General features: G+C 37.5%; 1 long non-coding RNA gene across 1 annotated transcript in view; it reads left to right on the top strand.

Annotated features, from left to right (window-relative positions):
- Positions 1-8320, top strand: part of LOC105499719 (uncharacterized) — a 91972-nt gene extending 83652 nt beyond the window's left edge. Inside the window, exons 4-5 of the long non-coding RNA XR_011623307.1 lie at positions 6718-6918; positions 8229-8320. This is a non-coding gene — a long non-coding RNA (uncharacterized lncRNA). The remainder of the gene's footprint in view (positions 1-6717; positions 6919-8228) is intronic.
- Positions 8321-8870: the final 550 nt, after the last annotated feature.

Genomic DNA, 8870 nt, shown 5'->3' with positions numbered 1-8870 from the left:
GGGTTATGTGTGGGCAGCACGGCCAACATTGTCCATTTCTAAAATCAGATGGGCATGGATTCACATTCCAACTCTGCCACTTACAAGTTGTACGATTTTGACCGGGTTTAAAAAGTGCTATCTCCGTTCCTCCAAACTTTAGATTTTTAGATAGCAGAAGGGAGAATTATTTCTTCCTCCTGAATCATTGACCAACAACACCAACACTGATTCAGAATGTAGAATATACTCGGTGTTTATCTGCTGCAGAAAATCTTCCCTGGTATGCTAGCTCCTTTACTGAAACTATTCAGGAAAGTATCAGTAAGCAAAGGAAGTTAAGAAATCATTACCTTACTGTCGTCATCAATGCATTCAGGAGTTGCTCTGCATTTGGTAAGTTATCTGTCTTTCCAGATTTAACACAAGTCACCCTGGCAGTGGAAAAAAAATAGAAAACACCTGGATAACCAAAAGGGCCTAGGCAATCCTTTGTAATTCTTCGGAGAGGGCCATCTGTATATTATTTTGAATACCCATAATAATATAACGAATAATTAGCACTGATTAAAAAAGTACGAGGAATCTTTATTCTCGTGATGCCTGTAGAGAGATTGTGGAGTTTCCCCAAACTGATAGTTTGTGGTCTTCACCACTTCTGAGGAAGCCAGAGTTCACGAAGTGCTCCCACTATGCCCTACACTGACCCAGGAATTGAGCTGGACAAAAAGTAAATTTTCTTCTAAAGAAATAAAGAGTCGAAGGATAAAAATATTTTTTCTTCCAATTGATAACTTTGAGCACTTACTATATTCAAAGCACTATGCGAGACCACCTGGGAAGTATGGCATTGTATAAGACTCAATCTTTTTTCTACAGGAACTTCCTTTTTTCTACAGGAACATACATCTAGTGGATGGGAAGGGGCCCAAAAGTAACTTTAATTCCAGGTAGAATGAGGGTAAGCAGTAGAGGTTGGTTAGAAGTTCAAAGGTGGGGTCAGGAGGTGACGTCTTAGAGTAAGAGCATAGGGAACCTTGAGGAAATAAGTGGCATTTGAGCTAGACCTTGATAGATTATAAAATTTTGAAAGAGGAGTGGAAGAGGAAAGAAAAAGTAAGGACTTGCTTAGATGAAAGGAACAGTGTAAAAAAGGTAAGTTTTGCTCCCTTTCCCATGGAAAATGCATGAGGTCAGAGACAGATGAGAGTGCGGAGAAGAAGTCAGAGTTAAGAGTAATCAAGATAGACGCGGGTGACTTCCCCTTAGGCTCTCACCATTTCCAGGCAAGCAACCCCTACAATTTCCAAAGGTAAGCTCTGAAATTCCATGCCTGAGGCTTTCTGTAGTTGCCAGAATCTCTGCAGCCCATTGCAGGGAAGGCTAGAAAGGTGGAAAAGTTAATGACTCTTGGAGACAGACCTAGGATAAAAATACTCTTGTTCCCTTCCCCATAGTTTGAATGATTTCGAGAAGTGTTTAGCACTGTATTCTAAGCAACAGTGAGCCCTAATTACCCTTGAGGTACCCAGCTTGACAACACATTTTTTTATTGGCTTTCTTCCCGTCACTGTATCATCTCCATTCCCTTATTGACACTTCCTGAAATCATCTCCCATATAAACTATTTGCACTCCCATCCCTGTCTCAGTGTCGGCTTCTGGAGGAATGCCTACTTGCATCAGTTTTTTTTTTTTTTTTTTTTTTTCTCCATTTGATGTGTAATGGAGATCTTACTCTGGATCAGATGTTCTAGAGTGAGTTTTCTGCCCAGGGGAAAGAAAATGTCCTAAGAGACATTTGGCAATTTCTGGAAACATTTTTATTTGTCACAACCAGGGGAGATGAGGTACTACCTGCATTTAGTGGGTAGAGAGCAGGAATGCTGCTAAAGATACTCCAATGAACAGGATGATCTCACACAACAAAGAATTATATGACCCAATATGTCAACAGTGCCAAGGTTGAGAAACCTTTCTCTAGATTTATCCAGTTTAGATGACAATTTTGCAATCTTGAAATCTTTATACTTTTCACTAGTTCTAAAATACAGCAAACTACAAAGCTGTTCATTAAGAAATCTTTAATGATGGATTAATAAGGTACAAAGAGATAAAAAGATATAATCCCTAAGCTTCTACTTTATCAGGAAACAAACATAGCAAATATTTGACACATCTGCCTGATTATTTGACAGGTGTCCTGTACAGTCATGTTCATTGAGAGGTGATCTATTACATCTGGTTTCCATCATTGGCAAAGATATCCTATTTTCTTATCTTCTTTAATTTCCTTCACAGTGTGTTTGAGCCTTGAGTACCTGTTAAGATAAAGCAATCCAACATGATTAAGTCCTTGGTGAGCATTTATCATAGGAGTAAATTTGCAGAAAGGTGTCTTTTCTAGTTTTGAACCCAATGAAGAGCTAGATAATGTTCGAATCGAATTTTTTTAAAAAATGAATTAACATTATCCACCTCAAAAATCACAACAAACAGCAGGTTGCAAGCATATTAAGAGCATTCTTACTGAAAAGAATAAAGATTTATTGCCAACTGTGAAGGGGCAGATTTGATGACTGATAGAAAAATCACACTGCTTTGTCAGTTCACATAAATAATAATTCATCAAAGAAATGTGTTGATGAGTTCAGTCTGGTTTGAATTTAAATCATAGTGAATTCTTTGGAAACAGCTGAAATACCTGAGCCTCTTTAAAAATCTCCAGCACCCTATCTAAGCATACAGACAATCCTTCTTAAGTTATATAATGAATCTTATCAAAAACAGCAAGAATATTCATGCACAGAGATGCATAAAGGCTGACTGTATTTACCTTGAGAAAAACACATGTGGATGCTCATGAAAGTGTGATAAGTTCTTCAGAAATTTGATCTGAGTTCACTTTTGCAGTAGATGCTCAACAAAGTGGATGAGGGGGTCAGGTGAGTGTTTACCAGACACAAAGAACAATAACAAGGGTTGGCTGACCAACTTTCTCAGATAATTATTGTTCGGTGAGAAAAGATAAAATGTGATATTTTCTTTGGTTAGCATTACACCCTTGGGCCACCCCAATCCAAAGACTCTCTGTGCTGCCGATGAATTGATGGAATCTGACAAGTCAGTGTGTGTATCTGGCAGCCAGGTGTCTTGGTGTGGGTGAGACAGGAGCTAACAGAGTTGATACATGGGAATATTACTCCCAGATGTTCTCCAAAGGGAAAGAACAACTTTCTTTCAACAAGGACAATCTGCCCTTTCAAGATGAGTCCTATGGCATATGTGTGGCGGTTAGTTAGCGCTCTGAGAAGCAGCAAAGCATCATGGGTGCCATTTTTGCCAGAAAAACAAATAAGCATTTCTAATGGGTTCTGTCCTATCCCTTAGTAAAAACCAGTGGCCTGTGTCTGGAGGTCACTCAAGACAAATGAAAGAAAGAATTTTTCTGATGTTGGGAAGATAAAGAAGAAAGAGCACAGTGAAGATGCATGGTGTTGATTTTAAACTGAAGAGAAACCTAACCAAGCTAAGCCTGTCACAGTCAGTTATAGCCCTTGCTATAAAAGCCTCTATGGAAAAAATACAACCAACAGTTAATATCCCTCATGTCAGTGCTCTAATATCCATAGCCTGCCAGGTCTCAACTCTTTCATGTCAATTGGAAACAAATATTAGACAATATTTTCGTTTATATTTAAGAAACTGGTTTTAAATATGAGTTGCATTAAGAAAATTTTCTCAAGTTGTCAGTTCCACAAATTTCTTAGCATTCTTTAGGTCTTCTGAATTCAGTAATGCAATTTTGCTTCATAATTGATTTTATGTTCCCAGATTACACATCCTGAAAATGACACACATAATATGCCGAACTGCACTCACAAAATCTAAATCCATGGGTAATGGAACAATTTAGGGAAAACACAACAGATATTGAATAGACACAGTTTATTCTATGTACATTTCAAGGGAATAAACCTAAGCTGTGATTCTATGATCTTCTAGTACTCTATCCTGTAGACAATATCTAATAGAAAAGTTTATCTATTTTTATGAACAAAATTTGTTTTATTCATTCTATTAAATAAAATTATCATTGCTTAGCCGTCAATAAATAAAATAAATTGATATGTTTTTATTCCCCATTATTGTTTTCAGCCTTCCATCTTCTCCAAAACAGAAAAAAAGATATAACTTTCCTCTAAGAAAAACAGTTTGTATTGCAGGTTCTGGCTAAAATAGTCTGGGAGAATCCCTATAGTATTTTAGTTACTTCAAACTCATCATTTCAGGTTATATCAACCTAACTTTCTGTAACATTTTTGATACTATAACTTTAAAAAATTAAGTTCAACTCCTGGGATTTAAAAACCTGTAGCCAATTTAGTATTATTTTTTAGTATTACTTTTGCATTGTTATGTATTAAAATTTTTGTTAACTTATAAAAATATCCAAAAGCATTTATAATTTTCTTTCAGGGATGAAATATGATGGATAAACTCTGCCCATATCAATTCTATTTATTTTTACATATATATATCATATATATACACATATATGATATATATCCATATATATGATTATATATAATATATAGTGTGTGTGTGTATATATATATATATCTTAATTTTACACTGACGCTTGTGTCAGTTTTAAATTTATTGTCTTTTAGCTCCAAATATGTGCTTTCTTGTTCTGCTTTATGAAAATGGAACTGGACCCTGTAAACTGTTCTCCTTTGCCAGTGGGCTTGACATTTGGCTTTATCAATAGAAGACTGATTCTGGTTCCCTATTTTGTAAATCAACTTCCGCCGCATTTTCAGGTCAGGTTTTCCCCAATCACGAGCAGCTTCTGAGAAGCTCTAGGGTCTGTGGTAGCTTTGGTGGAGCCCTTAGACTGCACCCTCTTTGAAGAGATCTGAATCTCAGTCTTGGGGAAACCCTGTTCTAAGTCTCTGGTCTCTTTATTACGGACTTTCCTTAAGTCTGGAGGTAGTAGCTGATTTTTCTGCGGCTGCATATTCTTGGCTGCTTAGAGTTCTCTTTGAGTCTTCTTAAGTGGTTAACCACATTTTACTAGTCAAATTTATTTATTTATTTATGTGACAGAATCTCACTCTGTCACCCAGGCTGGAGTGCAGTGACAGGAACACAACTCACCGCAGCCTCGACCTTCTGGACTCTCTGAGGGGAAACCCTTGCTTCTACATTTTTAATTTTTAAAAATCCCTTTGGAATTTTATACAGTGATCCATATTTATTAAATGCTTCTAACTGATGATGAAGAAGAGACAGACATTAAGAATCTCATTCTTAAAAAAGAAGCTTTTTTGGGGGGGAGAAAAAGACTTACAGACAAGTAAATTTTATTATTACACTATGATAAGCATTGCTATAGAAGAATGTGTAAGATGCAATGATAGCACCCCACGTTGGATGGGCATAATCGAACAGACTTTACAGAGAAGTTGTCATTAAGGTGAATCTTCAAGGATGCAAAGATGAAAGGTCTACATAGCTTAGGAAGGAGATGGCAATGCAGACTGAGGAAAAAAGTAAGAAGATGTCAAGAGAAAAAAAAAACATATATATATCTCTCTCTCAAAACAAGGCAAACTTGAGGAATGCCAAGTAGTTCAGCATTGCTCTAATCTGCAAGATGTATGCGTGTGTGTGTTTGTGTTGTGGGATGGTAATGTAGGGAGGGGAAATGGCAGCCTTGAGAACAGTGCAAAATGAGCCTGGAGGGGTAGGCTAGCTGCAGACCAGAAAGGACTTTGCATGTCATGCTAAAAAATTTGGATTTCATTTCACAGCAACTACAAACCCAAAAAATGCAAGAGAAATTAATGTATACAAGGAAGTTTTAGACCAGGGGAAGCATGACCACAGAATGGCTTGGCAGCAGGAGAGAGCCTGAACTGAAAGGGGATGTTGACAGAAAAGGTTAAGAGAACCAAACACCGCATGTTCTCACTCATAGGTGGGAACTGAACAATGAGATCACTTGGACTCGGGAAGGGGAACATCATACACCAGGGCCTATTATGGGGAGGGGGAAGGGGGGAGGGATGGCATTGGGAGTTATACCTGATGTAAATGACGAGTTGGTGGGTGCTGACGAGTTGATGGGTGCAGCACGCCAACATGGCACAAGTATACGTATGTAACAAACCTGCACGTTATGCACATGTACCCTAGAACTTAAAGTATAATAATAATAATTAAAAAAAAAAAAGAAAAGGTTAAGATTGTAAGACAGAGCTTCTGGAAAGACAAACGTATGGCACTGTGTCTCTACCTCCCCCTTCCACAACCATGCCACCTCTCTGTTGCTGCTGAGCCCAGAGGCAGCTCCAGTTCTCTCTGAATCCATTGCTCAAGGAGCCATTTCAAATCAGGAGTTTATTCTCTAGGATACCATTATAAATTTTTGACTGGTGAATTGTTGATTATACAGATTTTTCTGATCTTATTGTTGTAGATGACTGATAGAAGGGAGGATCCCCAATGTGGAAGCCAGAAAATGTTGAAATGTCCTTTTATATTTAAGTTGCATTTCAGGTGTTGAGAGGTTACATGTTTCAGCTGTTAGTTTAGAAAACATAAGGCATACTTGCATTAAATTTACCTTGATTCTATCTCCAACAGAAGCAGTGCCATAACACACCAAATGCCATACATCAGAATGTCATACTGAGAAAGAACTGTTTCACATTTCTGTTTCTCCCTTCAGATATGACTGACCTCAGACACAGGAATTCAGAAATCTCACTGCCTGCCCCTTTGCCATTAAGAAAACAGATACTGGATCCCCAAACCCATGATGAAGAAAGAGGCTGGAAGAACTCTCAGAAGAGTTTTCAAGACTATGAGTGCCCTTGCCAAAACCCGGTGGAAAAATCCCTAGAGAAACAGAGGCCATAGAAGTTTAAAGGTTTGGTTATTTTTTAAAGTTTTTACTACCTTCCCAGTAAATAGTGCCTTAATTCTTCATTCTTACTAGCCAATTGTCATTTAGCACCCCATAATTCTCTTATTAAAACCTAGAGGGAGAGTTATTATTTTCAAGGATGGGTAAATTTAACTGCCTTGCTCTCTCCTACAACTTCGCAAAGTAGTTCAGGGGACAAAGTTCTTCTCATTTTTTCCCCCTGAATATATTCCTCTTTTATTGTACAACATAAAACCTTAACTACTGAGAATCAAATGTACCATAAGAGAAAAATACCTCATTGCAAAGTAATTGCACAGTGGAAACAACCTTAGACGTAATCTCTAGCCTTGGCTCTATGGAGGTGTAACTAATTCTTTGACTCTCAGAAAGCTTTTCAACCTCCCTGTCTTCTCTTTAATTAGTAAATGTGGATAAAGGGATATATATATGTGTGTGTGTATATATATATATATATATATACACACACACATATATATTTATATATATGACTACTATCAGGATGAAATGAGATGATAGATATCGAGAGTGGTTTTCAAACATGTTTCTTATAGTAACATAAGAAATTATTCTCTGTTATTCTAATTTATAGTTTTCCTTATGTACGCTTATGATCAAGAAATCTAGATGATGGTGTGGGAAAATATTTCCCTAATGCAATGACATAGATGCATGGTGGTATTTTCAGTGGACTGTACATTTTATTGCCCCACTTGCATGTACAGTGATATACCGGCCAGAAGACCAGTGATTTTCTCCATGGCTGCATCTTCATCTTCACTCATTCATTTAACAAATATTTTTTGAATGCCTACTATGTGCCAGGCATTGTTTCACATACTGAGGATACTGCATAAAGAGATGATGTGTCTTCTTTCCTGTATCTTATTTTCTAATTAGAAAAGACATAAACCAGTAAATAAGCAGTATGCCAGGTGGTATTAAGTGTAATGAGGAAAAATAAAGCAGGAAACGAGAATATTAAGCAGGAGTCAGCAAACTACGTCCAACTGACCACATCTGGCCTGCTGCCTGGTTTTGTAAATAAAGCTTTATTGGAACATAGCCCCCAGCATTCATTTACACTTTTCTCATTAGCTACTTTAAGTTAAATAGTTGAAACACAGACCATCTGGTCCACAAAGCCTAATATATTTGCTCTCTGGCCCTTTACAAACAAATTTGAGGTTCCTGATGTTGGCCATCGAAGGCTGTTTCAAGAACTTTAACTTTTATGCTGAGTGAAATATAATGACCATGGTGGGAGTAACTTACTCTAACTTATGTTTTAGAAACATTATCCGGGTGGCTGTGACGGGAATGGACTCAGGAGCAAGCGTGGAATCTCAGGATGGTTTTGAATGTGGCTCAACACAAATTCATAAACTTTCTTAAAATATGAGATTTTTTGTGAGAGAGATATATATATATATATTTATATTTTATAGCGCATCAGCTGTTGTTAGTGTTAGTGTATTTTATGTGTGGCCCAAGACAAATCTTTTTGTTCCAATGTGGCCCAGGGAATCCAAAAGATTGGACACCCCTGATTCAGACAGTGATTGCAGTGATGCAGAGGAGAGAGATATCGTAGAGTAGGAAGGATGAGAATGAGGTGATAACAATAAGGATTAGTTCCTGGATATAGTTTTGAAGTTAATGCAGTGAAGGATTACGGCTTAAAGAGTTAGAAGGTTGGAATTTCCATCAATTGAAATGGGGTAGCCACTAGAGAAGCATGTTTGGGGATGGAAATTAGCAGTTTGGTTTGTACATAGTAGGTTTGCAATATCATGTGGCCATTGAACTAGACATGCCAACAAGTCAGGGGACTATGGGAGCTCAGAATTCAGGGGTGAGGTCTAGGTTGGAGATAAAAATCTCATATTTACCTACATACAGGTGAGGTTGAATGCCATTAGATAGAACAAACT

Source organism: Macaca nemestrina, chromosome 5, assembly GCF_043159975.1.
Source record: "Macaca nemestrina isolate mMacNem1 chromosome 5, mMacNem.hap1, whole genome shotgun sequence".
Classification (NCBI taxonomy): Eukaryota; Metazoa; Chordata; class Mammalia; order Primates; family Cercopithecidae; genus Macaca; species Macaca nemestrina.
Note: the sequence above shows the minus strand (reverse complement) of the source record. Positions and strands in the feature narration are given on the sequence as shown.